The sequence below is a fragment of the Lepisma saccharinum genome, chromosome 3 (genome assembly GCF_977018435.1).
Source record: "Lepisma saccharinum chromosome 3, izLepSacc3.1, whole genome shotgun sequence".
Lineage (NCBI taxonomy): Eukaryota > Metazoa > Arthropoda > Insecta > Zygentoma > Lepismatidae > Lepisma > Lepisma saccharinum.
Window position 1 is genome coordinate 112,942,707 of NC_139231.1, and position 22,587 is coordinate 112,965,293.

The 22,587-nt window shown below is 39.0% G+C and overlaps 1 protein-coding gene across 3 annotated transcripts in view; it reads left to right on the forward strand.

The window, feature by feature from the left end:
• Positions 1–22,587, forward strand: part of FucTA (glycoprotein 3-alpha-L-fucosyltransferase A) — a 221,522-nt gene that overhangs the window by 41,553 nt on the left and 157,382 nt on the right. For 2 of the 3 annotated variants that reach the window (XM_083119189.1, XM_083119198.1), the window contains exon 1: positions 5,693–5,761. The exons of the other annotated variant lie outside the window; for it this stretch is intronic. The gene's annotated coding sequence lies outside the window, so the exon portion shown is untranslated. Of the gene's footprint in view, positions 1–5,692; positions 5,762–22,587 lie in introns of those variants that run through there. 3 annotated transcript variants of the gene reach the window in all.

Sequence of the window (22,587 nt, forward strand, 5' to 3'; positions counted from 1 at the left end):
TTTTTCGCTAAAATGTCTACACAAGAAGTCATATATTTGTGTCCGTAACACGGCAAATTCTTTTGCTGAGAAAGAGACCGCGAGTCGGCCGCCCTCGTGCAGACCCTCAGCTGAACCCCCACAGAATAGCTCTTGCCATAGTGAAGGTTCGGGCGGCAGGCAGAAGCTCGGGGTAGCTATATGGGCAAAATACATGGAAGAGGATACTGAGGAACCTCGATCTCCAACCAACGGTCATGCGCAGTTCGTGGTCTCTCAGAAGTCGCAGCAGAAGCTAGAATGCACCATCCTCGCTGCGAGTGAGACCAAGCTGGTTCCTCCCTTCCAGTGTTGCCCTGTGAGGTTCAAGTTTGAAGCGCATTCGTTACACATTCAATCTTCTCTGTTGAATAATTTTTGTGCCGAATTTCTTGGCATAAATGCAAAATTGTGGCAGAGAAGGATGAGTAGAAATAAATGAAAGCTCGAATTAGACACGATTTATTAAAATAAAAGAAATACATTACTAAAATAACTCGTGCATGCATTCAGACTTTTTCCTTAAAGATGGAAACACTTCGGATGTGTGAAAGTAAAAAAATGGCGCGATCTTAGACAAGAAAGGAAGACGTGACAAACCCTGTCGGTGTCAAAGTTTCAAGTTTGTAAGTTTTCGAAGTGCTTGGATAGTTGCTGCAAAGTATTGATGCTCCAAAGGATGGACTATGTTACGTCATTTGATGCAGTGTAGGTGTTGCTGTCTGCGCAGGTAAGAAATGGCCGCTAAAATGCATACAATTAACGGAAACAAACTTTCTGGTATGTTGAAAGAAAATTAGAGGTAATGCGTGTGCTGGTCGACCAACTCCAAATTTGAAGAAAGAAAAAAAGAAAAGCTGTAGCGTTTCAATGAACGGGTCTCAGGTTTCTAGTACGCACATGCCATTGGTTGCCATTTCCCTTTAATAATTGTAGGACCATTTGTGATTAGTCGTTTTTTAATTGCAGGCATGGACGTCGGAAGGGGAAAATGGGCCACACCTGCCTGGAAAATTAATGTCAACCTAAAACTATTTATTAATTATTATCCACTCATTCCAGTCACAGTAATTTATGATAATTATTTTAAAGGCGTTGCAGGGACTGAAGGATTGTTTTTTGAGAGAACTATTACACTATTACAGGGGAAAATGTGCCTCGTTTGTCCCCCCTGAAAAAAAATGATCTTGCTTCCCATCCCTGGAACAAATCCTGAGGACGTCCATGATTTTCTAATAAAACCCGAAATTTCTTTCATATGTAGAGGCACAATTTATTGTACTTAGTTTTAGCCCTATATTTATTTGCACACCTCTACTATGAAACCTCATTCTATGAAGAAAAAAAAATATGTACCAATCTTATAAGCCCCCCTCCCCCGATCCCTTTGTTTCGCGAAGAAAGTCTATTTGCGGAAACCGAATATGTGTCATATGACTTCGTTGAACCCGTAGGAAAATAATGCACGAGCCGCGCCTGCCAATGCGATCACTGTTCCATACGCCAATCAAACACAGCAGAATGTCTTTCTTTCAGGATATTAGAGTGTTAAATCAATGCATAGAAAAACCGTAATGTGGGTGGAATACGATATCGGGGAAGCCAACTTTTCCGAAGAAACAGTAAGGAGATTGAGATAAAGGAGACGATAGGGCAGTTTCATTTCCTCAAGCCCGAGTTCGAGACTAATTATAAATCGAAACCAAATCGAATCGAACGAGCGAGATGTGTTGGATTCAATTTTCCCTCATCAATTTAGTCTCCCCTCTTTCTGTCCTCCTCCCTTCTGTCTCTATTCATTTGTATCTCTGTGAATCTTTTTCTCCCCTTTAGTCTCTTTCTCCCTTGTCATTCTGTATTTTGTTTTCACGCGCGCGTTTTCCTTTTCTATCCATGTGATACTTTGCACATTGGCGTCGCCAGAAATGTTCGTAGGGGTGAGGGTTCATGAATTTGATATGGTACTGAATAATATAAATAATAATAAAAATAACGATTATTATTATTATTATATACTTGGAGAGATTCTTGTACTCGATACACATGATAAGTGAATATCAGGAACAATTGTTTCTTCTTTATTTTTTCATATTCATACCGTTAATAGAGAGTTACTAACTTCTACATGCCTCGTTCAAGAAAAAGCTTCAAATGCTAGAGGGAAATTTTTGTCATGAAGTTAACGTTCTGTGACCTCTGGCATGAAGATCTCATTTTCGGATATTGATTTATTTTTTACCTTCGGTTATTCCGTTGCAATACTAATAAACTAAACTTTAGATTTGTTATAGTTCATCAAAATAATAACGCACGATGTCCATTTCCGTGCTTTTGTCTTAGTACATGCAACTCCACTCCGACGGCGCCTATCTCTTGCGCCTGATCTGTCTCAACAGAAGATGGTCATTTCTAGCTTGCCGCTGCTCTACCCAATTACTTTATATTCGTTTTTCAATACAAAGAAAGAGAAAGGGAAGAGATATGTAGAGAGAAAGGCAGTAGGAAAGATATATAGAGAAAGAAACAGAGTGAGAAAGAAAGTTAGTGGGATTGAGATAAAGAGAGAAACAGAGGAGAGAGAGAGAGAGAGAGAGAGAGAGAAAATGGAAAGTATAGAGACAAGGAGAGAGATTGGCAGAGAAAGGTGAGAAATGAAGAGAGGAATAAAGAGGGAGAGAGAGAGATGAGTGCTGGACGAGAGAGGTATAGAAGAGGCAATGGGAAGGAAGAGAGAGTAGTAAAGGCAGTGGCGTGCCCAGGTGGATGCCGATGGGGGTCATAACCCCTCTTTGGGCCAGTAAAATAAAAAAAGAACTTAAAAAATACACGGATTGAATTGTTGTTTTTAGTCAACTTTATGCACAGCTAGGCTAATCGGGACTGGTCCTACAGTTAAAGTCGGATTCGAACCCTTGATTACAAGGCGACGACGTTACCACTATGCTATCGGGGAGGCCCCTTAAAGTATACAAGAATATGACAAAATATAGAGCTGACTCTTTAGAAGAAGGCACAAATAACCCTCCCTTTACGGTCATATTTCTCCCTTACGAAAATCCCGGTCGCGCCACTGATTAGTCGGTTTAGGTGGACTTCTCTAACAACCAAATATCAAATCTTGGTGCCGCCTAATAGTTTGTTACCGACATGAAGAACATGAAATTATCACTCTAGATTAGGGTGTATCGAAAAAAACTTTTTTTTCGAAATGTTAAGATGGCTAGTGCGGAAAAGTAGCCATTTGTGACCAAAAAGACGTCTGATTTTTTTCAGATTTTTTGGAGGTCGTTTAGGTGGCGCGCATCGACCTTGAAGTTTTTATAGTGATTTTGTTATGCAACACGCACAACAATTTCACAAAAACGTCATTATTTGGCTATTTTATGTCTTTTTTTCTGCATTATGGTCGTTTATTGTTTTGTTTATGGCAAATATGCTACATTCGTGCCTCAGGGCTGGTTTCCTATGCTGTTTACGTATGCTTTTGGTCAAAAATTGTCAATTTGAGGCTAAAAATTCAATTTTTTCTATTGATGGTTTCCAATTGGTTTCGACTTTGTGTTTTATTCGAAAGTTTTCCGATATAAAAGACTAAATAAAATATTTTGGCTTTCTAATTGCTAACAGTTTCTCAATTACTGTCCAGCGCTTCGCTTATTTTCATAGCTCATTATGCTTTGAAAATATCTCAGAGCTCACCACGAGGAGGTGGCTGGACTGTGAGCTCCACCCACCCACCCACCTAAATTATGTTGGCAATCATAATTTTACTAAGCGGCAGGCCACGCAATTTCGCTTTGAAGTAGCCATCACGTGCGCTGGCACCGAAAACGGAAGAAGCACCCTCTGTGATGATTTTCACAAGTCGCTCCACTCCGTGTGTGTGGCAGGGAAAGTCTTGAATTTCCGACATTTTTTGTTTTTAATGTAGTCATCTACTTCTTCATTTGTAATATTGTTGGTCAACGGAGGCTCTTGGAGGGAGCATGAAGCCCAATCAACCATGTCATAGTATTGGTCTGCATTAAAATTGATGGTTGGTAAAACAAAAGTGCGAAATCTTTTGCCTTTTTTCAATCCTCTTGCTTTCTTAATTCTTTGCCAACCAAGACTTCTTATTTCTGGGTTTTGGTCGGTTATTAAAGCCAGCAGGAGATTTTCAGGATGAGCGAAGAATGCGTTTTGCTGAATTATCCTATTAATCAGATCTCTCAAGTGGTGTGGGAGAAATCTGGACAAATGGATCAAATTCCAAGAAGGAACCATCGATAACAGACGGAGCCCGACACCTCTGGAATTTGATCCATTTGTCCAGATTTCTCCCACACCACTTGAGAGATCTGATTAATAGGATAATTCAGCAAAACGCATTCTTCGCTCATCCTGAAAATCTCCTGCTGGCTTTAATAACCGACCAAAACCCAGAAATAAGAAGTCTTGGTTGGCAAAGAATTAAGAAAGCAAGAGGATTGAAAAAAGGCAAAAGATTTCGCACTTTTGTTTTACCAACCATCAATTTTAATGCAGACCAATACTATGACATGGTTGATTGGGCTTCATGCTCCCTCCAAGAGCCTCCGTTGACCAACAATATTACAAATGAAGAAGTAGATGACTACATTAAAAACAAAAAATGTCGGAAATTCAAGACTTTCCCTGCCACACACACGGAGTGGAGCGACTTGTGAAAATCATCACAGAGGGTGCTTCTTCCGTTTTCGGTGCCAGCGCACGTGATGGCTACTTCAAAGCGAAATTGCGTGGCCTGCCGCTTAGTAAAATTATGATTGCCAACATAATTTAGGTGGGTGGGTGGGTGGAGCTCACAGTCCAGCCACCTCCTCGTGGTGAGCTCTGAGTTATTTTCAAAGCATAATAAGCTATGAAAATTAGCGAAGCGCTGGACAGTAATTGAGAAACTGTTAGCAATTAGAAAGTCAAAATATTTTATTTAGTCTTTTATATCGGAAAACTTTCGAATAAAACACAAAGTCGAAACCAATTGGAAACCATCAATAGAAAAAATTGAATTTTTAGCCTCAAATTGACAATTTTTGACCAAAAGCATACGTAAACAGCATAGGAAACCAGCCCTGAGGCACGAATGTAGCATATTTGCCATAAACAAAACAATAAACGACCATAATGCAGAAAAAAAGACATGAAGTAGCCAAATAATGACGTTTTTGTGAAATTATTGTGCGTGTTGCATAACCAAATCACTATAAAAACTTCAAGGTCGATGCGCGCCACCTAAACGACCTCCAAAAAATCTGAAAAAAATCAGACGTCTTTTTGGTCACAAATGGCCACTTTTCCGCACTAGCCATCTTAACATTTCGAAAAAAAGTTTTTTTCGATACACCCTACTCTAGATATTGCCGTCTGCCAATTTGCGTACTGGAATCTTGTCTCCGGAACTACGGAACCATGGCTAATCAACATGTGATGTGCGGATATATAACTCGAGTTTCATTGGCGAATTGGACAATACCTTCGAAGAGACATCCCAGAGAAGAAACTTAAGGCATTAACAGGAACGGTGAGATGGTACAAACCCTCCGTCCTGTTCAGCCATCATCGGACGCGCATTCTCACTGCATGGGCCTTCATCGATCCCGGAGAGGACATGCGCAATCCGCCACAGGACCTCGTATGGATTTTCTCAGCTCAGGGTGAATCTGGAGCCGGGACAACAGGGATCGAGAAATAGGCTTGGGATCGTCAGAAGCCGTCCAAAGGGGTGAGTACCTTCTACCGAAACCAGTATAACGTGCACATCTTGCTTCCAGTGGCTTTGTCCATGGACACGACGTCATTTCTGTCCATCCAGTGCTTTTGCTGCAAGTTCAAAACTGGGTCATAAAACCAGAGTTATGTAAGCCGTCCACACCACCTCCTGCATTTGTACCCACACCGTGCAACCCCTACAGTTATGTAGTACCATGATTTCACTTCTTCTGCTGAACTGATGGTGATCAATTTACACTGTGCACAAGAAAACATTTCACTAAATCAACGACAGCTGCAGTAGTACCAATAACAATGATATAACGTAGAACACAAGTGCACGTAGAAAATCGTGAACACTAAAAAAATGACTGAAAAATTGACCGTCAATTTCCGCTTCACTGTAAAAAATTTACAGTGGTCGTTTTTAAAATATTAACGACCATGACGTAAGCTAAGTAACGTAATTTAAATGAGCCAGTTTTAAAAAAATATATATTTATGGTACACGCAAGTGCAATTTATAACCATTGCCTATCTACCTTTATGCATGATAAAATATTTAATTTAAATAAAAAACTGTAGCCTTCCGTTTTAGTAAATTAAGATGCAGGTTAAGTGTTAACGGTAGAATATTGTTTTTTTTCTCGATAACTTCTGACGGTGCAAACTAACTCAAGAAGAAAATACACGTGAAAGAAGTCCTCGGCAAAACTTACAATTGGTGTTCAAATCCGAAATGGCTATTGAAAACAAGATGGAGACAAGAGATGGCTACTTTAATTTTGTCTTGTTTTTTACAAACATCAAAATGATTCGATGGAAAGGTCTGATGAACAAAGCTCGTATCTTCTACCTTTGATGGCCCTCGTTTTGCCGAGAAGACACTCACAGCACTATAACTAATACATGGAATCTACCCTCTCCCAATAATTGTGCAGGCATGTTCTCATAACATACCTGCTAACAATATAGTTCTTCCTGTTTGAAAACGTTTTCAAATTGCAACCTCCCATACACGTACACTGTGAACAATTTACTTGAAATAACGGTTTAAGACCATCAATTTATTTTACCATCTAACTACCCTAAAAAGAACATTGCCATTTTTACGTGCATTATATATTCTAATTAATAATGATTCAGTTGTTAAAAATATATTTATGGTCCACACAAGTAAAATTTATAATCATTATCTCTCTTCATACACGAGACGATATTGAAAATTTTAAAAAAGTGGTTGAATATATAATGTTGTAAATTTCATACCAGTGTAGCACATTCTGGAAACGACATTTTTGCAAGCTAATGAGGCTCTTGCTTCTTGACCCATGGTCAGCATAATTCTTGTCAGGTTGGGTTGTCCGAACATGTGGAATGAATGAAAACAGCCTGAGTTTTCGTTAAGGGAGTAGTAACTTCAGTTTCCCACGTGCTTTTGATTGATTGATTGATTGATTTAGTTTATTTTACTTCGCTGCTGTGCACTTTTGGCTAATTGCGAAGATGGAGATGAGTGGCGATATGTAATGGAAAGTTACAAACACCCATGCCCAGGCCGAGATTCGAACCCGGGATCCGGGCATCGTAGTACGATGTGTCCGACGTCTTGTTGTTTCTCCATAGTTTTCCCTTCATTTGACGAGACTGAAACTTGAGAAACATACACACAAACCCACGTGAACGTGGTGTTTGAATCGAAGAGAAGGAAGCCCTATTCTACATTTTCTTTCCCAACCTCTACGTCTTTAAGGGACCTCACCGATGGCGTAGCGGTAACGTTGTCGCCTTGTAATCGAGTGGTCACGGGTTCGAGACCCGGTGGAGGCACATAGTGGTTCGGATCCCACTTTAAACTGTAGGTGCAGTCCCGATTAACCTATCTGTGCATAAAATGGACTTAAAACAAAGACCAAACTCGACCAAGGTAAAAATCCCCCAACCTCTATATTTCCTATAATCTTTGTTATTGTTAATGAATTATTCGAAGTAATAATTAATCTATTTTAACTTAAAGTTAGCCCTAATTTCACAGTACTAAGCTAGTGTAAATTGTCTGGTTTTACATGAAATTTTACATTAAACTGATGATTTGCAAAGAAACAGTAAAATTTTCTTCGTGCATTATCAAATTATTATTGTTGTTGGATTGCAGTGCATATAATTATAAAATATTTTTACTCCCAAATTTCTCTTCCTCTAAAGAAAATAATTCTCATAGAAGTAGAAGTTCGCTTAGATGCATGAAGGGGGCTCTGAAATTTATTCTCGTCGTGGGTGTAGAAATCTTCTCTAACAGGTCTAGATGTGATTCAATGTTTGATTTCTGTAGAAGTATTATTACTAAACCTAGCTTGTTTATATATTTCCATGTATAACAACAATCGTAGTAGTAATACAGGTTATGTATTATTTACTTCGAGCCCGAGAAATGTACTACATATTAGATAGAAATCTCAAAATGTGAAAATAAGAAGGTCTGATATTTCTCCTCTAATTTTCTTCAATTTTCAGTACATTGCTAACCACGAAATACTTTTACACCTCACAGTGTCACATTAAGGGAGATACGTCATTTGGAATGGTTATATATACGTAGATAAGGCATTGAACCGTGCCATGAAGATCCATACAGTATACGGAGGCAGGGCTCCACACATTGTCGGTATTGGGTCCAATGGAGGTGGTGATTAGCACCACGGTTAGGCCGACTTTACCCATCCCGTAGGTACCCCATTGATGAGAGCCCGAGGGCTTTCTATGTAGGGCCAAATGCGGAAAAATTCCTACGCCCGGTAATCGAACCTGGGTCTTCCGATTGGCAGCCTGATACCCTGCCGAAACAACCTCCACCGCAAATAACATGGCATCTGGAAAGTGCCAGAATGTGTAGCAATATAAGAGATACTTTTATCCTTTGCAGACAGATTAAGATTGTAAGTGTTGCAGAGGCTCTTGCAAACATCCTCACATTATTGATAATTATTTTGTGGATAATTTGGCAAAATTTCGGGAAGCGCCCAGCTCTCGCTACGCCAGTTCAAGTCTCCTACTCGGTATAGTGGAACCACAAGCACAAAAAAACCTGCGCAGACCCGCGACTTCTGTGCACCGTACTCCAGCGTGGAGGGGAGGGGCAGAGTGGAGCATGCTTTCTTGGCCCGAGCTGAACGGAGGAAGGGAAAGGTGCGCGGAGACTTTTCGTCGAATGTTCTCTTCATTGTGGTCGCTAATTCGTAAGGCTTTGAAATTACAGTGACTTTCTAGGAAACGCTGTCTTACCGAAAATACAAGTGAGAAGCATATTGATGAAATTGATTAATGAGACGCATGCAACGTACAAAGATAAAGAAGGAGAAACAGAATGTAAAGGAAAAAGTGCGCGTTAAAAGTAATGCAGAAAGACAATGGAGAAAGAGACAGTCGGAGATAAGAAGATTCAGAGAGAGAGAGAGAGAGAGAGAGAGAGAGGGGAGAAAGAGGAACAGAAGACAAAATAAAGAGGAAAGGGGAGAGAAGACACGAGAAAGAGAACAAAAGGGGCAGAAGACATGAGAAAATTTTGAGGAAAAGATACACAAAGGAAGAGAATGATAGAGAGAGAGAGAGGAAAAGAGACAGAGGCGAGACAGTGAGAGAGGATAGAGAGGAAGAGAGAACATAAGATACACAAAGATAGAGTGAAAACAGAAAGGAAAGGATAGAAACGACGTCCAAAGAACTGACTGGACGCAGAAGGACAACAATCCTAACAAGCAAAAGGAGAAAAATTATAAAATAGAAGACGTTGCGGCGCCCTTTAGAATCATGTCACCCGAAAATTAATATTATTTTGCAGTCTACAGAGAAAATATTCTAAAAATATTCTTCTTCTCTTCGCTGACAATATAAGCTTTAGATCTCTGTCACATCAAGTTTACACTTATTTCTTAAAAACAATTACTGTGCACGATTTGTTCACGATAATGTTGTGTGGAAGACTGACTGATTGATTTATTTTACTTCGCTTTTCTGCAACTTTTGGCTAATCGCGAAGATGAGGATGAGTGATGATATGACGAAATAGATGAAAGGACACTCACAAAGACCAGTCATTCCCAGGCTGGGATTCGAACTCTGGACTCGTAGCGTCGCAACGCGCTGTGCTAACCGCTCCAGCACGGAGGTCGACAGTTGTGTGGAATGTACTGATTAATGATTAATAGCATGAGCAAAAGCGTTTGGGGCAGTTTTTCTACAAGGCACAATTATTAACCATGTTAAGTGTGGTAATGCCTAACTGCAATATCTGCTTCTAATTTTTTTTCCATGTAGTACTTTGATGATAACAACAGCTTTAATCTTACACAAGGTGTAATAACTTTTAATGTACACCTATAGGTGATCATAATTGCATTCTAATTGAGTTGCCACTCTTTCAAGCAGTGCCGGATCTACAAGCCGCAGAACCCCGCAGTGCGGGGAGGCCCGGAGACAAGTAAGCATTAAGGGGTCCCTCAGAGAGGTAGAGGGTTCGTACATACGTATGTAAAAATAAACATAGTTATTCAGGGGTACAGAAACAACTACAATAAATACAGGTAAAGGTAAAGTTCCATGTGCATGGCACCGTGCCATCAAGGCACATTTAGGGTATTTGGGGGCTGGGCTCCACATATTTTCAATGTCGGTCATCTTGGAGGAGATGTGATCAGCACCACACTGCGGCCGCATTTACCCCCCCCCTCCGCCTGGTACCATTTGATATTAGGCTGGGTGGTCCTTAGAGCGCTTTTTTGCGGGATAAAAGCAGGGTTTCCCGCGTGGCAGTCAAAGTAGAATCAAATCAGTCTAGAATTTCACGATAAACACAGTGGTGAAAGTTTCTTCAACCTATTTTTAATCAGGAAATTGTTATGATTGCATGATTGAAACAAATGTATAATTTTCCAGTTGTCAGAAAACAGTGTCATATACGTATAGATCACATCAATATAACAAATTTTGAATTGAATTTAATATGGTGGACGTCCGCTTGGAACACACTTGTGGTTCCCCCTAAGTCTAACCTGTTTCTATCATGACCATTGTACCCAGTCTAACTCCTTTACTTTTTATAGGGGGTGTTAAAGGATTTTTTAATCACCCTCTTGGCCATTATATGTGACTTTGTCAACATGAGATCAAGAAGTACACACACACACACACACACACACACATACATTATCTATTTGTGTGTGTGTGTGTAAAGGTAGGTAGCCTTTGGTAATATTTTGCGGGGGGGTCGCAAGATGTGTAGATCTGGCACTGCTTTCAAGGTTTATGTTGATGATATTGTGATGTAGATAAACACACGCATCTCTTTCATAAGTATCTCATTTCTTGGATTCAAGACTAGAAATACTTTTCTTCCCATTTAATTACTATTTCTGGTGACATTTCTGAATACTTCAACAAATGCACATAAACGTTGAGCAAATAAAAAGTTTTAGACACAATAAATGCATTTGATTAGTACTTTTATTTTAGTTTGTATCACCGTTAAACCTTGTTTTGTGCAGAACCTTTCTCATATAGCTCGTTCTGTTTATTATCTTATTCCCAAAAGAAAAAAGAAAAAAACAGACTAATTGGAATCCTATTTGACACAAACAATGACGTCATAGATGCTGTGGAGCTCTATTTCCGCATGCAAGAGGAAAGTTTTAAAAGTCAACTTATGAACGTAGTTTTCGGTACATTCATATGAAGAAATAATTATTACATATACACATCCCTTTACATATATTAATCCCTTTCCCACCCCACTTCATAGTCAGGCTAAAACTTTTCTTTCCCCCCTCGAATGCAGATATGAGGAAAATAAATTAAACTGTCAACCGCAAATCTGTATCGCATGGCTGCATACATTAAGGGTGAAAAATTGCTGCTTTTATAGGGGTCGTAGCATCAAAGGAGGAAAACAAAAATTGTTCTTGTTGTCGTGAAGCACACTGTAACGGTGTGAGATTTATAGCTGTTGAACGGTGTCACCGTGAAAGGTTTTATTTGGTGGGGAAATTTTAGTAACCACACACATACACTCATATTGGAGCGTGTGTGTGTGTGCGCGTGTGTTTTGTGTTGTCCAATTACTCATTGCAGCGCTCAAATAGACGGATGAATTGAGAAAATACAGACATGTAAACCCCATCAAGTGATAGTTCTTTCAATTCATAAATTCTTACATATTTACATAAAGGCGCTAGAGCGTGGTGCTGATAACATCACACCCACAAATTGTCGAGATTGCATTGCAATATGCAAGGGTTAGCTGAAAAAAAAATAGTTTCGAGGATATCCTAACATATAAAATAAACCAATTGTGACTTTCGATGATCTTACCGCCCATACACAAACGAGCTGGTCAATTGAAATAATTTACAAAGCTTTATGAAAATTTCAATCCGACGTGTGTATATGCGAGTAAGGATGTTCAGAAAACTGTTCAGAAAACTGAACAATGTCGTGATAAGTTAGTTGCTTTAGTCTCACCCTTGGCGCTAGTGAGTTCATATTGATATAATTCCGAAAAGAAAAACGGCGACGAGGTCCTCTGTCATTGTGTGATACAATGTGACACCTTCCTGGAAATAGCTCAGCCTTTGTCTATCCCGCCTTGGAGCCATACGGATCGATGGCTATTGATTTTTATGAATGGAAGTTGGCGTGTGTGTCTCCGCCTCGGTTCGTTTATTTTTGGTCCCCAACCCATTAGCGGAGTGGACCAGCCGGTCAGAAACTACGGGAGGCGCGCGGTCACATCTCCTTTCGCACGCTTTCCCCATTCCCCGTGATGTTTTATTTTGTGTCGTTCGATGTGCACCCACTGGAATCGAACTCCAGCACTTCGGCCGCAGAGTCTCACGTATATATTTACAACCCTTTATGCGTGCAGCTCTCATTATTTACCATTGTTCCACATAATTCCCGAATTACACCATTTCCTTTGCACAGGATGCTAAACAAGCTTATACAATTGCATCCATCAGTGACGTAAGAGAGGGTTATAAATAGAGCCTGCACTTCAAATACCTAAAATATGCAAATAAATATGCACTTTAGAAAAATACTTTACCTTTTTTACATGTTCTCTTTCAGTTACCGCAAACACCCTTTATATAAACAAATATGTGTTCTTTTTTCAGCTCATATGGTATAGCATGTAATAAAATGTAAACGTTGCAGTTCTGCATTCTTCACACATTCTTTTTATCCTTTCCTATTTTATAAATGAAAGAAAAATTACATTCCTTACAGATCATGATTGTACTTGATTACAACACGGTACCGCAAATTTTCAACGTTGAGACCCCTTCTGTTTTGAGGTAAGAATATTCTTATACTCAGAAAAAACTGTGTCTACTTCACAAAATACAATTAGGTAATATTTTAAGGCAACAGTATATGACACAAGTTCAAGATCGTCTTTAGACATAGACAACTGTCCATTGAATTGTTGTCGTTTCTCTCTAAAAAAAGAGTAGTTGTGTAACCCAGTATTTCCTCCAGTTAAAGCACCAGTGGCTGCTGAGATTCTTTCTCTCACTCTATCTATTTCTCTTTCTCTATAACTCTATCTATCTATTTTTCTCGCTCTTTTGGCGCTTTCTGTCATCTTTTGTTTTCTCCTTCTCTCATCTTCTCTATTTCCATTTCTTTCTTTTCTTTTCTTTCACTCTTTCTTTTTATAACTTTCTCGCTCGTTTGGCTCTTTCTGTCTTCTTTTCTTTACTCTTTCTTTTTCTCACAGTCTCTATTTCCATTTATTTATTTCTCTCTCACACTTTCTATGTTTCTTTCACACACACTCACACACACACACACACACACACACACACCCACACACACACACACACCCCACACACACACACACAACATATATATAATATATATATATATATATATATATATATATACAGGGTGACTGGTAATTAGATGTATTCCCTGAAAGGGGTTAAAGTAGAGACAATTTGCAATAAATTTGACCATATGATACCCCGTCGGAAAATTAATAGTTTTCGAGATAATCGAGTTTCAATTGTTTTTGAAAAAAATGACAATTTTCCACATATAAAGTTGAATTGAGAAAAAACTGCTCATTGTATGGAACTTATTTCAGCGTTTGCTGATAGCTATCAAATAAGTGGTTAGTTGAAAAAAAAGTTTTTCCCAAATAACAATCACATGTAAGTAACGGGTGGGTCTAAACTTACAAGTGATGATAAAAAATTGCACTCTTAGTTTACTTGGCAACGTATTAATAAAAAAATGGTATGACACGAAGCGTACAAATTACGTAAATTACTTCCTTGATTCATCAGCTATCCAAGAAGGTACAAATGTTGCTGACATTCACATTTGTGTACAAGAAATAACACTTGATTCATCTTCATGTGAATGGAATCAATGAACAATACAATTAAAGAACATTACACGTCTTGCTCAAAGTGGGCACCTCCGTTACGAATGCAGGCACGCAGGTTTTTACGGGTCATTTGGTCTCGTAACTCGTGATGTGATGGTGGCCTTGACGTGTTGACCAGCTGTTAAGATCCTCTCCCTGAGCTCTTCTTGCGAGTTTACCGGTGCCTTGTCATGTGGCTCCAAATGTAAAAGTCGCAAGGCGTCAAATCGATCGGGGGATCGAGCTGGGCAGTCATCATGCTCATAAATCATGTCACGTCTTGTAGCTAGAGGCACATCCTCCAACAACATTGCCATCCCGTTCCTCAAAAAATGTTCATAAGTGATGCCATTTAATATTTGGGTCAGGAAAAATGGCTCGATGAAATGATTGTTGATTACGCCCATCCATACTTCTGCCTGGGCGTGCGACAGTGGCTGGATGAAAATTACCCAAAGAAATGGATTGGCCGAGGCGGACCGATTCCCTGGCCGGCTCGATCCCCCGATTTAAAGCCTTGCGACTTTTACATTTGGAGCCACATGACAAGACACCGGTAAAGAAGAGCTCAGGGAGAGGATCTTAACAGCTGGTCAACACGTCAAGGCCACCATATCATCACGAGTTAAGAGAACAAATGTCCGTAAAAACCTGCGTGCCTGAATTCGTAACGGAGGTGCCCACTTTGAGCAAGACGTGTAATGTTCTTTAATTGTATTGTTCATTGATTCCATTCACATGAAGATGAATCAAGTGTTATTTCTTGTACACAAATGTGAATGTCAGCAACATTTGTACCTTCTTGGATAGCTGATGAATCAAGGAAGTAATTTACGTAATTTGTACGCTTCGTGTCATACCATTTTTTTTTATTAATACGTTGCCAAGTAAACTAAGAGTGCAATTTTTTATCATCACTTGTAAGTTTAGACCCACCCGTTACTTACATGTGATTGTTATTTGGGAAAAACTTTTTTTTCAACTAACCACTTATTTGTTAGCTATCAGCAAACGCTGAAATAAGTTCCATACAATGAGCAGTTTTTTCTCAATTCATCTTTTTATGTGGAAAATTGTCATTTTTTTCAAAAACAATTGAAACTCGATTATCTCGAAAACTACTAATTTTCGGACGGGGTATCATATGGTCAAATATATTGCAAATTGTCTCTACTTTAACCCCTTTCAGGGAATACATCTAATTACCAGTCACCCTGTATATATATATATATATATATATATATATATATATATATATATATATATATTGGTATTTCTTTTCTCCATTTCTCTTTCTCGCTCTTTACTTCTTTCTGGCTTGTGTCTTCTTTGTTTCGTCATTTCGATTTTTCTTCATTCTTTTCTGTCTCCATCACTTTCTACCTTTCTATTTCCTTTCTCATTCTCTGTGAAGGGGATGAGCCCCCCCCCCCCCCGGCCCCTACCGAGACCTCCGTATGGCACTTAAATGGAAATTTTGTAGAAATAATTGCCAGTTTGGAAGCCCCAAAGGATAATATTTACAACCAATCGTAACTTAGATCTCAAATTGAGAGCAACTTATCCTCCATAAATACAAGTTTAGGTTGTATAAAAGTTTATATCTTCCTTGTCTATTCACGCCATATGCTAATCATTTAGCCTTAAATTAGCTTGTTTACGAAACTGACAAGAAAGCACGCAAAATGCCAATCTTTCGAGGCGCCGGAAGGAAGTTGTTTCCTGCGGCGTCATCCATTTATCTGTTCCCCTGAAAGTTGCTAACCTTGAATTTCTAAAAATTGGAACGTAATGATGGTGCTTGCGTGGCAGGAACGGAACAATGTATTCTCGTGAAATATATTTCTGGATACGTGCCATACAGGCACATAGCTAGTATATGTCATGTGCTACAAGTTGAGATTGGTGTAGAAATCATGGTCCGGAGTTGTGATTCCACCAATAGGCATGGGCGTCGCCAGAAATTGTTTAGAGGGGGAGCCAGGCCTTTGATAAAATTTCAATAGTAGAAATTAGAAAATTCATTATTATTATTATACAATTAAACTATTATGAACTAATACAAATAAACTAATTTTATTCCAAAGTTATTATTATTATATAAACGTTTCTGCTCGATCCACCAGATGAGTTAATATCCAGCACCACTGGCGTACGCAAAGGGTTGGCTGATGGTACTACAGCCCTCTCCGAAATTTTGAGAAAATGACCTTTTGAAAAAAGATCAGTGAAGAACTGAGGAAAACCAGAGCGGTAAATGCAACTCCCCTTTAAAATGACCTCCAATTGCCATTTTTGAGATAAAAAATATTGTTTATTCCGTCACTGTAGAAAGCAGCTATGCAGGCTACTATCCACTTTTAAAATTTCAGATCCTTTAAAAAAAAATCTGCTTACGACAGTGCCCAGCACAACGGTTTTTCAATATTTTCTATAGTTCATACAGTTAGTTTACTGCAATACATATTTATTCTATGTTGTTATTAACTTTAATACAACTCTGTCAAACATAAGCTTTAATATCTAGGGGAGGATTTATGGCATGAAGTTTACGTTGTGTTAATTCTCGCATAAAACTGTTTCTTTTTCAATTTAATCTTTGGATTAAATGGTAAGAATTTGAAAACATGACCTGGTTCAGTTGCGTGCGCAGGATTTTCGAAAGGAGGGGGTAAGGTGTACATTTTTACTAGTCAGTCAACATTTTGCCATCTTTTCCTGCATTTGATGTTCTTTTTTTTTTAGAAATACTGGGCCAAAAGGAGGATAACCCCCACCAACACCCAACCCCTTGGCACGCCACTGATCTGGTTCCTGTATTTTACACTGTTTTTTTTTTTTTTTTTTTTTTTGTTTTTTTTTTAGATCTAACGCAGTTTTTGCTTTGGTTATTCTGTTCGAATTCCAACGAATTGGAGTTAATAAGAACCTTCCTGATTTATTTTTTTTCAACTTGAAACCAACACTGTCAATGTCCACGGACCGGTTCAACCCTCCCCACTCCTCTCCCGACGCTCATGCCAATAGGATATCGGCAACAACGCAATTTCCTTACGCAAATACTGCAATTTCTGGAGTGGTTTTACACCAACTACTCTCTAAACAACAGCAAGGAATTGCTGTTTCTGAGAGCACGGTAAACATTCAAGTTCTAAGAATTCGCGATTTCTGAAACGTCCTGCGCGAAATCAAGGAATACATTTGCGAAGATGTTCGGAGGAGAGTGAAGAGAGAGCGAAGACGGAAAGGGTGAGATTCAAATGTGAAAATCTTGTTTCAGAGCGAGAGTTTCTGAAACGATAAAAAAAAGGTGGAAGTTCGGAGGGGGAAAGGGTGGCTTGAGAATTCCAATCTCAGCATTTTGAACGGAATTGAGTTTTTTTATCCACGTTATCATCTTCGGCAGGCTAGGATTAACATATGTGAGCTCATGGAACGTAGAATAAGTGCAAAAAAAGTTTTTGAGATATCTATATTACAACACAATATGTCTGCATACGCGTACAGAGTTTCGTATGGCTTTTTACTGCAGGAATTCTCATGTACAACACTCAGCAACTGAAGAGAATTAGACAACATATTTCTTTATAAAATTATAACTGGGTTATTGAATAATAGAGAGTTTCTTTACCAAATATGCTTCAATGCTAGTACATGTATTTTAAGAAGAACACATTTATTGCTGTACATGATCCCTAAAACTGAAAAGTATAAACAATCACCATTAATTAGAATCAGCAGTATGTACAATAAAATAACATAAACAAATCAAAATACGTATTGATTTTAATTTTAATATTTTGGATTATAAAAATGCCATAAAAGAAACACTTGACAGAGACACTTTCACATTTGGTTAATTCATTGTGTGTGCAAGTATAAGATATATGCATGTATGGATATATGTCCATTAATATGTATGGATTCATTTCATTGTTATTTCTTTCTTATTGTGGTTATATTTATTCTGGACAAATCTTATCTAGACCTATCTCCCTCCCACAATTCTACCAAGAGGTGTGGAGATTCACAACCAGTAATGGGGTGACGTGGGGTCAGCACGGCCAAGGAGGACGACCTAGTTCTAAAATACGAAATATCTTAATTTGTATACCGTTCCCATAGGAAAAAGCTATGTACTATCCACCTTTACAATTCCAGTCCCTTCCGAAAAAAAATATCCTGCGTACGACAGTGCTGAGCGGGTGTCGAATCCGGGACCCCTTGATTGCAACGTGAAGAAGTTACTACGGGCAGATACTACATAGATAGGAGAACGAGCTGGGCTTTGGAAATCAAGACCCGACCAAGAATAAATATATCTTCTCACGCTCCGACCACCGAAGGTTCAAGGTTCGAGTCCTGGCACAGATATCGTGTTCCTTCATCCGCGTATCATTCATCCTCTTTTGCGGGTGAAGCCAAAAGTGGCAGAAAAACAGCACAAAGTATTAAGAAAAAACACAAATAGAATTACGAGAACTGGACGGACATCCTTAGTCAGGATACGCTAAGACCCATCTCGTCTCGGTACCTATCGAGCGCTCTCGCCTTTCATGTTCAACTCTCTTCCGTTTTCTTAACAATTATCTCGAAATTCAGCAGTTCGAAACGCTGTACTAATTTAAATACCGGCTCCATCCAGTGAATTAATTTTTCAGCCACGGCATACGCATAACGCGATCCCTTTGAGATCACGCGACTGAGCGTGTTATTGACTGTTGCGCAGGCGACCCTGTGAACGTGCCTGCAGTTGCGTTGGCCACAGAGAATCCTTTGCCAAAGAGATGCAGGCAGAGAGCAGGGGGATGCGACTCATCGCACCAAACTCAAACACCTTCTGGTCAAGAGCCGCGTTTCATCTTTTGACGCAAGCGTGGAATGCTTTCGTAGTTGGGTGAGTCTTGTTAGGTTCAAATCTCTTAGCATACATACATTTAGCCTAACACGGAAAGCATTTTGCTTGACCAGAGGAGGAAATACGGCGTTTGACCAAGAAGGTGTTTGAGTTTGATGTGATAAGTGAGACCCCGGCAGAGCCGACCCCCTCCGCAATAGTATTTCTGGTAACCTAAGAGAAATGGTGACGTCTGAAGCTCGGTGCTGATCACACCACTGCTTTAAGTACACGCACATGGATATCCCGAGAAGGACAAGGAAGCGCCGTTGCCCCCCCCTGAAAAAATATTCAGCCCAAAACTATACCTATATGTCACACATATAATTTCATTTCAGTCACAGTAATTTGCTTTAATAATAATTAATTGATTATAATTAATTATAATTGTAAAGGGCTGATAATTACAAGTAAGACTGATGCAGATCATTTCAGCGTCGCGATAACTTGAAACGTGTTATAAGGTAAATGCCTTACTGATCCACCTTCAAAACATTCATTTTGAGTAGTAATCGTAAGGTAGTGTCTTCTGATCAAAGGTGAAACGACTGTGTATGTTTCGCAAGTCATGACTGGAGAAAGAAAATTTTCATGGGTGATTGAAGGATAATGGTAATGAATACAAAGCAGATTGCAAATTATGCAACAAAGACTTTTCCATAGCACACGGCGGTCGCAGCAATGTAATGTTGAATTGATTGACTTGGTGTTTTAAGTCCACTTTATGCACAGTAAGGGCACTGGACCTACAGTTTAAAGTGGGATCCGAACCACTATGTGCCTCCTGCGGGTATAGAACCCGGGACCCCTTGATTACAAGGCGACGATATTACCATTATGCTATCGGGATCAGGGAGTCATGTATAATGTTGCATGCCTGAAGAATTTAGCACAATAATAACAAATTATCTTCCTATCTACAGCATCTATTAGTTGTTGTTGTTGTTAAGAAATATTCTTAAGATTAAAGGCGAGTAGAAAGGTTTATTAAGGTTATGCAGTGTCTATTTTACAGTATTGTCCTTTATTTTCAACTTTTGAATGCGATTTTACCCAATATTTTCATCTTCAGAACGTGGCAGCACTAAGTTCAATTAGGTAGATATCAGCTTGTCATGTGTATATGTAATGTAAGTAGCAATTTTTCAATTAAGAAAAGGCGAGTAGAAAAATTTAGTAAGGCTATTTACTACTTTTTTGCAAGTTTGACCCGTATTTTCAACTTGTGAGTTTGATTGTGTCCCGTATTTCCATTGTGATAACTTAGGAACTCTGTACATTTGTAAATAATCAGATAGATATTTGAAAAAGTCCACAGGAATTTTCAAATATACGTACAGTATTAAGTCTCGTTTCGGTTTTTGCACCATTCCACAGATCACAATGGGTAATCAACCAAACGAAAATGTTATCTCAGTGGACGGAACGATGCCAGCGCCATCCTGGATATCTCGGAGAATGAATCAAGTTCTGGATTAGAGGCGCAGAGTCTGGCACGCACGGAGGCATGCCAGCAGACAGTTAGACCTATCATGGTCACGTGACAGGGTGCAAGCTCTCCAGAAAAGTTTGCTTTAATGATTGATGGCGGTTCTTTTCAACGCCCTTCCCCCTCCCTTCCTTCAAGGGATATCAGGGGGCGGTTGGCATGCAAGGTAACATGGTATCACGTTATATGCAACGATCTGGCTCGAGTAGCTCAAAATTTCCATCCTTAATGAAGATCTACTTTTCTTGATCGTGTCACAACCGATAGAATCAAGCAAACCTGTGTGACATCATGTTAGCTTTTCACTTTTTGCAACACACTTCATTGTGCTCGATTACGCTAATAGGTGATCTTACACGCTAAGTACGCTATGGATCCAGAAATACAGTTTGTAAAGATCTGTTTATCTATCTACATCCATATATTAGTAAAACATTCCAAACACGTTTAATTTTTTAAAAATATTTTAAACATGTTTAAACATGTAGGCTATTCGGAAGAGTCATGATTATTTCCCGATTGGCCAGGGTCCACTCCTTCCCGCAGTTGCTACGCCGCGATCGCGAACATCAAACTTTATTGTAAATGCACTAAAATACACTTTCAGCAATGCAGGAAGATAGGAAACAAAAGTATTTAATTCAAATGCTATTAAATTAGAAGTGTTTGAAAACACGTCACGAATGCGTTTTTTAAAGACGTTTACAATATAATGTTCTAAACACTTTTCTTTTAAACTTGCAAACCATGATTCCCAATTTAATTTATAACCAAGATTTTAATTTAATTTTAAAGTGAATCCCACTGTCGAAGATAAATGGATTCTAAAGTTCTAAATATTTTCTGGACTGGATGTGTTGATTTGATGGATAGTAGTCGAATGCACTCCTGTTTCGTTAGTTTTTGTTTTAACTTTCCTATATTATTATTTTTATCTCTCTATCTCTTTTTCTTGCCTAAAACGTCTATTTTTCTCTTTTCGATTTCTGATTTCTCCTTCTATGGCTCGGTGTCTGTATATCTCTCTCTCCAGTTTCCGCTTCTTTATTTCTCTGTCTCGCTTCTATTTCTACTTCTCTCTCTCTCTCTTTCCCTCTCTCTCTAACTTTCTGTCCCTCGCTTTCTTCTCTAACTTCCTTCCTGAAACTAACGCATCAGTTGAGCGTCCTTTCACTTGTCTCATGTCGGAAACAGAAGCCTGGAAATCGATTCTTACTTGGAGTAAGTTTCAGTCGTTACATCCCAATGTAAACTTCAAGTTCATTTTCCTATCTGTGTTTCAAAGCGATTGTAGAGTCAATAATAAAGTTCAAGCTCTTTTGTAGCAAACGGTCCCAGATTTTCTTATTTATCACATTTCCCGTAACTTCATTATGAAATTGAGTAGTGCTGACCCATTCTTTCCCTGGTGCTTTATGTAAGGATCTCTCAAAGCATAGGCGCTGGCTTTGGTAATTTTTGCCCTCCCCCTAAATGTATTCGATCTCGACGCTACTGTTCAGGATTGATTGGTTTGGTTTATTTTACTTCGCACTTTTGGTTAATCGCGAAAATGATGATGATGAGAGTGATGTTTTGATGAAATTGATAAAGGAGAAGAACACCCATGTCCAGACCGGGATTTGAACCCGGGACCCCTGGCGTCGTAGCGCGCTGTGCTAACCACTCTGGCACGCAGGTACTGTTCTGGAATTAATATGTTTAGAGTTGAGAAAAAGTGTGGAAACTCATCTTTTGGGGTGAGTTTGATTAAAATTCAAGTACAATTCCCGGTCAGGAACTTTCCAAGAATTCAAGGGTACAAGCAAATGTTTCTCTATTTCAACCTTACGTATTACCACTTCTCACTCATACACACTCGACTATATTAACAATATAGAGTGTCTGTGTGATTGCAATGTACCCAACAATTCTAACTAAATTAAATTAAACTGTATATGTATTCCAAATATTTAATATAAGGTGAGGAGTTTAGATCTGCCATTTCAGATACTCAGACTCGGAACATATCTACAAATCACAAATGTT